A 7,500-nucleotide genomic window follows, 5' to 3' on the forward strand; every position below is an offset into this window, starting at 1 on the left:
TCCGTACGAAAATAATGAAATTGCGATACAAAAATCATGTTTACATAATTGGCGCTTTAAAATAACGTTCCCATGTAGTAAGCATTTCGAACGTGAAAACATACCCGTGTTTAATAAATCTAGCAAAAATCAACTAATGGTATCCACCGTTTCGTGAAATTTTCGATACTCATCCATTTTAGAATGAAATTACATATAAAATGCAGTTTCCTTAAATATATCAGGGGAAATATTTTTTAAATGCGTGTCCCCCACCCCACATTTATTTTTTCGAAATTTGAACAAAATATATCGAAATTTCCATTTATTATGAAACATAAGAGTTCAAATAAGTAAAAAAAAAAATATTTATTTTTAAAAAATTTAAATACGCGTATTGATGAAAAACTTATTTTGAAGTTGCAATTAAAAAATGCTATAAATTTAATATAATTATAGTTTTTATTTAAATGGCGTTTTTTTTTCTAATTAATATATACTATAATCAGTTGAATTGCCAAGAAAAAGAAATTTCTTATAAATTAATTAATTTTTAAAAGATTAAAACGATTAAAATTCCATTATTTTAAAATGTTCTGTTACAACATACATTTTTAATCAATTGTGTTTAATATAAACATGACTCTTGCTATCGATTTTATCGCCAAATTAAAACCGATTTAAAAATATTATTGCACAAATATTAGGCATTTTATATACCCCCTCATATTTTGTTTGTCTCTTTTTACTGAACAAAAGTATGGAAGCCGATGGTTACCCAAATAAACACTCGTAAAACCGTATTTGATATTTAATATACAAATGTTTATAATATCATTAATCATTAAACTATGTAAATCTTAAAAAACTAACAAAATTATAACAAAGATTAATTATTAATTTCAGTTTGAAGAAGATAAAAAAAGTTTTAAAAAATCATTAAGTCGCTTCTGTTCGTGTAGTTAACACAAATAACAACAATAAGTTTCCCAACTGACTTTATATGTTTATAATAATTGCCACTTGGAAATGAAAGCGTCGGTGTCTTGTTACCAAACAATCCGTCAACTTATCTGCTGCTGATGCTTCGTACTATTCAATGTTTTGTTTACTCTACGTATGCAAAAGTGTATTTCTTATAAACATTGTGAAAGCAAACAATACTCCCTCTACTAATTTTGGTCCTCAGCTCACATTTTACTTTGCCACCAAAATAAACATAGACTAGCCCATTCCTGAAATGCCCTGTTAATGATGGTTTTGTACAGTTCTACGAGTTCTACCCCCCAAGCTTTACCTTCTTTCTTTGAGAAGGGGTTAGTTTATTGTTAATGGCCTAAAGCGCCTCTACTGAATGTCGGCGTGGCTGCAATCTTTTGCAAGGTTAGTGCTCCTCTATTGAGGCGCTGCCTTTCCATCCCACTTTCCCTTTCCAATCCTTTTGTCACATTTCTCGCCGTGGTTGATAAACAAATACAATAGTGAGTTTACTTTCGGCAGAGTTCTGACATTGTTTGCAAACAAATTGTTTTATCAAAGAAAAAAAACTAAACCACTGAAAATTGAAGGCCATGGCAAATTCAGTTATATTGAAGCGAGCGCCTAACGTCCACAGGGAACATGAGTTGGAACAGATACAGTGAGAGCATTGCCAAAGCTGCTGCGAAGAAGGTTGTCTCTCTACTAGAAAGCTACTTACGCCTGAAAGTAGCCTGTACCTCTATAAGGTCACCATTCGCCAATTATGGTGTACGGTTGTCATATTTGGGTTGACGCATCTGCTACTAGTTTCTCACTCCTGGACAGGATTCAAAAGAGAGTCGCGAACTTGATAGGTCCTGAACTGTCATCTAAGCTTCAGCCTCTGTCTGAAATGTTGCATCCCTCTGCCTCTTCTATAAGTATTTTAATGGTGAATGCTCTGACGAACTTCAACATTAGCTACTTTTACTTTCTCTACCGCTCTCCCTCGACCCAAGACTGCACCATAATAAACAAAGTATCTGACAGCATAGACACAACACTCTCCTTCGACACTAGCGCCCAAGTACATGTATTTGGTGACATTAATGCCCATCACAAAAACTGGCTTGGATTCTCTACTTACACAGATGCAGCAGGCAGCGCAACGCATAGCTTCTCTGTATCTCACTCCCTCTCGCAAATTGTTACTTTTCCAACCCGTTTCCCTTATCACGAAGAACAACACGCATCAATATTAGATATGTTTTTGACCACAGTTCCTGATGATTGTGTAACGAAAGCCGACAGCCCACTTGGGAACGCTGATCATGCGGTGATAATGGTTGAAATCGCCCTAAACTCTAGACCCAAAACTGAAGAGCCAGTGCACAAAACAACGAGATATTATAAAAAGGCTGACTGGGAAGCCATCAGAGATCTTATCAGAGACGCCCCATGGGGAAATATTTTTTCTCTTCCTGCTGAACAGTGTGCAACCGAGACCACTGAATGGTTCAAAACTGCAATCGAAGCGCATGTTCCCATGCGGAAATTCTATAGTAAGCCCCACTCTCCCCAATGGTTTACTTCGACTTGCGCAACTGTCATTGCTCAAAGGCAGCATGCATTCCGCAGGTTTAACCGACATAAGTCCAGTTCAAACAGACAGAAGTACATAGAAGCTAGAAGTAACGTTAAGAAAGAAATAGCGACAGCTAAGAGGGAATTTACGGAAACCATTAAAAAACACATCGAAGCACAAAAACTAGGAACTCGTGACTTCTGGAAAATCTACAACAGTGTAGTAAATAATGGGCAATCAACAATTCCCCCACTAACCAACAATCACGAGGTTCTTTGCTCAGCAACCGAGAAGGCTAACATGCTTGCCAATCGGTTTTTCTCAAACTCCACACTGGACCCTCTAAACCACCCCCTACCTCAATTTCCTATGCGGACAGACGCCACGATAGACGATCTGATAATCACCCCTGCTCAGGTGCATGCTATCATAAAAAAACCTTGACACTTCAAAAGCATGTGGACCCGACCTCATCCCAGCTGTGCTATTAAAAAAGTGCTCAGCTGAAGTAGCTCCAGTTCTCTCCAAACTCTACAACAAATGCCTTAATGAATCTTGCTTTCCGGGCTGTTGGAAAACTGCTTCTGTGGTACCAGCATTCAAGAATCCGGGCGAAAGAACTGACCCATTAAATTATCGCCCTATTAGCCTCCTCCCACTTTTTGCCAAAATATTTGAGACCTTAATTAACCATGCTCTAGTCCAGCACCTTACAGATGCTAAACTTCTGACCGACCAACAATATGGATTTAGACAAGCCCGTTCCACGGCAGACATCATCACTGTAATCTCTGAACGCATATACTATTCACTGGACAAAGCGGGAGAGGGCAGAGCGGTAGCTCTAGATATATCTAAGGCTTTTGACGGGGTATGGCATGAGGGTCTCCTCAGGAAGATTAGATCATACGGTATCACTGGTAGAATACTTAACATAATTAAATCCTTCTTAGATAAGAGAAAAATCCAGGTTGTCCTCGACGGTCGTACATCTAAATAATATGATATAAATGCGGGAGTGCCCCAGGGATCTATCCTTGGACCTCTGATGTTCCTGATATTCATAAATGACCTCCCCGACAAAATTGCCTCTGAGATGGGTATATATGCTGATGACACCACACTCTATAGCAGGCACGACAGGAAAACAAATGAACATATATCTAAAGTAATGGCAGAAACACTAGAGGATGACCTCCAATCAGTAGTGGAATGGGGACAAAAATGGATGGTCACGTTCAATGCTGCCAAGACAAAACTGGTTTCATTCAATAATTACAAGAAACCTTTTCTACCACCTATAGCAATGGCCAACGACTCTTTATCTGAGAGTACGTCTCTCAAGCTCCGTGGCCTAACGTTCACAGGAAACATGAGTTGGAACAATTACATCGAGGGCATTGCCAGGGCCGCTGCGTGGAAGGTGGACTCTCTCTACCGCGCTAGAAAACTTCTAACACCCGAAAGTATCCTGTACCCCTATAAGGCCACTATTCGCCCATGTATGGAGTATTGCTGTCATATTTGGGCTGGTGCATCGACTACTAGTCTCTCGCTCCTTGACAGGGTTCAAAAGAGAGTCGCAAATATGATAGGCCCTAAACTGGCATCTAAGCTTCAGCCTCTGTCCCATCGTCGAAACGTTGCATCCCTCTGCCTGTTCTACAAGTATTATAATGGTGAATGCTCTGATGAACTGCAAGCACTTGTGCCTCCACGACGTGAACACCCTCGACAGACCCGACAAGCTGCAAAATCCCACCCCTACACTGTAGAGATCCCTAGATGTAAAAGATCTTTCTACTCCAGTAGTTTCTTCCCCAGAACTGCTAGACTTTGGAATTCCATTCCAGGTCACTGCTTCCCCAACTGTACTGACATGCATAAGTTCAAGTGCAACGTGAACCAACATCTCGCTGCCCTAATCCCTGCATAGTACCCCAGTAGATGTTTCCCCTGATAGTAGCCCCTTACACCAAAGTGGCAATGTGCCTTGTTTGGGGTGAAAATGTAATTAAAAAAAATTAAAAAAAACACTTGTACTCCTTCGACGTAAATACTCCTGACGCACCTGACAAGCAGCTAAATCCCACACCTACACGGTAGAGATCCCTAGGTGTAAGAAAGCCTTTTACTCCAATAGTTTCTTCCCCATAACTGCTAGACTTTAGAGCTCGCTTCCGGGATTCTGCTTTTCCAAATGTAATGTGAACAGACATCTTGCTGCTCATCTCCCTTCATAATATCCCTGCAACTTATGTCCCCTATAATAACCTCCTTCTTCAAAGTGGCACTGTGCTTTGTTTGAATGGAATTTTTAAAATATGTATCAAATAGTTGTTTTTCTTGTTTTATCGACCGGTGAGACTGAAGATTAATCCGCCGTGTAAATGTGTTATCTTATTTTAACGTTTTATTCTTTAATAATAATGAATTGTTTTTTACAAAAGAAAAAAAGCTTACCTGTTTTTAACCCTAACCCGACGGACCCCAAATCTGGATGGCAGTGATATTTTCTATAAACATAGATTTATTTTATGATTTCTTGAATACTTAATTTATATTTACTAGGTATCTGCTAATTAATTGCTGACCCCCAAAATGTAAAAACACGTTTACTTTTCCGTTTTTATAAAATTCGACAAACCTTAGGATATCAACCAATTTTAATGCAATATTTAACATGTAATAATTAACTATCACAGAATATAATGAACTTCAGGAACGTACAGAAGAGGGGTGTGCACACACCTGTCTCTTTTTAAAAGTGTACTTTTCAGAAGAATGTATTATAGATTTATGACCTACCGAGACCCTGAAAACGTCCATGAACTTATCATGTATTTTATATGTAAGTGATAATGTATTATTTTGTATAAGGAAAAATAATTTAGGAAGATTCCTCCACGAAAAACTCGTCCATGGAAAAGTCGTCCATTTTTGCTAGGTAGGAAAACTGACCCATTTTTGAATAAATATCGATTGAATTTGATGACCGTTCTTAAAGGAAATATTGTTTGTAAAAGAGAATACACACCCCATAATATATTTTAAAAAATATTTTTACTTGTTTACCGCTATTTAAAAAAAAAAATAAAATTGATTTTTCCCAATTGTTCGTTTTCTGCCCATCTTTGTAGTGATTCAACTTATTTTAAAGGGTTTATTCAATTAAAAAACAAGTAGAGTCGAGTGTTACATTAGAACAAAAAAAAATGTCCGACATGAACCGATCACATCTTTGGAGTCTCAATAATCACTCAAAAATAGAAAATTGAAGAAAATACTGATGTAGATATAGTTTTAAACGAGCTTCCTCCTACCAAAGAAAATAAATTTAAAAGTTTTTTTAAATATAATTTACGGAGTGGGAGAGCATATAAAAATAATATTTCCTTAAAAAACAAAACAATATATATATATATATATATATATATATATATATATATATATATATATATATATATATATATATATATATATAAAGAAATATTTGTTTTGAAACGTGTTCAACTCCCTTGCTATATTTCATTTTACGAAATCTGAACAAAATGTATTGAAATTGTGAAGAATTTTAGCATTTAATAAAGCTGAATAGTGAAAAAGAATATATGTTTTGTTTTTTTATATATATAAACATGATAGTTTTGTACTGTAGCGATTGCTACATACGGCCAGAACAAATCTTCGGCAAGGACATTTTCTTAGCAATCATCGTTTTCAACACGCACGAGTATCAGAACGCGTAAGCACATAATGTTGCAATTTGATCACCCGCGCACATGAAACAAAGCAGCTGTGTTACGTTTCCGTGCTTAGTGAGACAGCAAACATGCTGGAACCTTCGATAACAGCGTTATATAAGGCTTTGCCGCAAAAATCAAATCAGTTTATTCCAGTGTATTTCTCCAAGACTGGATGTCGATGAAACTCCACCACTGGAAGGCGTTAAAATCTCCCGTCTTGAATTTGCGAACCATGCACATGAACCTTAATTCTCATCATGGAAAATTACCACATCGAACGAGAATAAATTCTTCTTTTAAACTGTTATTTCCAGCTACTATTTCTTATGTGATGAACACACACACACACACACACACATACACGTGCACACATACACATGCATTTCGCGTGTATGCTTTAATGACTGTTTTTCTCTCATAAAATAATCGCATTAATTTCACGCCACATGTGACGCTCTGTTCATAAAAATCAGTAATTTTAAACCCCATGCTACTCTCACGAAATCTTCATTTAGCTAGTCCTGCATAATGAACACTCATTACAAAAAGCAGCTCTTACGTTGAAACGCTTTGAATTAATATTCCTAGTACGTAAATAAATGTTGTTTATTTCATATTTATATAGTGATTTCGAGTTCTTTGTCAAGTGTCGTTATTTTCCGGATATATTTTTATATATATTTTTATTTTATGTATGTGAGGATGTGATCCGGTGACATCTTTCTATTAATCGGCGATCTGGTTAAATTTACCTTTAACGGTCCTGTAGATATTCTAATACTTTCGGCTTCAAGAGATTCCTGCTCCTGCAACCTCAGTCCTAAAAATTGATAGATGCCGATTATGAGTTGGTGAACGCCGACTCAAACCCTTACAAATTAGCGATAGTGTCCATAAGTGGTAACCTCTATATCGCGAGAGTTACTATAAGTGGCGACCCCCGACTAATAAAGCAACGCGCATCCTTTGCACATCTTGTTGCTATAGTTTTTAACTTGAATTCATAAATAGAAAATGAAAATAAATCCAATATTATTATGTTTTTAATTGCAGTATTTTTCAATAAAATAATAATATAATCAGTTGAATATCAAAGAAAAAACATTCTAAAAAAATAATTGGTTTTTAAATGATTTAAATGTTTTAAACTCGATAATTCTGAAATGGTTCATTTTAAACATAGAATTAAGAGTACAGTTTTACAGTTGTTTAAAAAACATTCAATATAAT

The 7,500-nt window shown here is 36.4% G+C and overlaps 1 pseudogene across 1 annotated transcript in view; it reads left to right on the plus strand.

The window, feature by feature from the left end:
* The window catches only part of LOC145241405 (uncharacterized), a 196,493-nt pseudogene that overhangs the window by 5,343 nt on the left and 183,650 nt on the right, over nucleotides 1-7,500 (plus strand). The window lies entirely within an intron of this gene.

The sequence above is a fragment of the Euprymna scolopes genome, chromosome 20, assembly GCF_053919585.1.
Source record: "Euprymna scolopes isolate OS-2025 chromosome 20, ASM5391958v1, whole genome shotgun sequence".
Lineage (NCBI taxonomy): Eukaryota > Metazoa > Mollusca > Cephalopoda > Sepiida > Sepiolidae > Euprymna > Euprymna scolopes.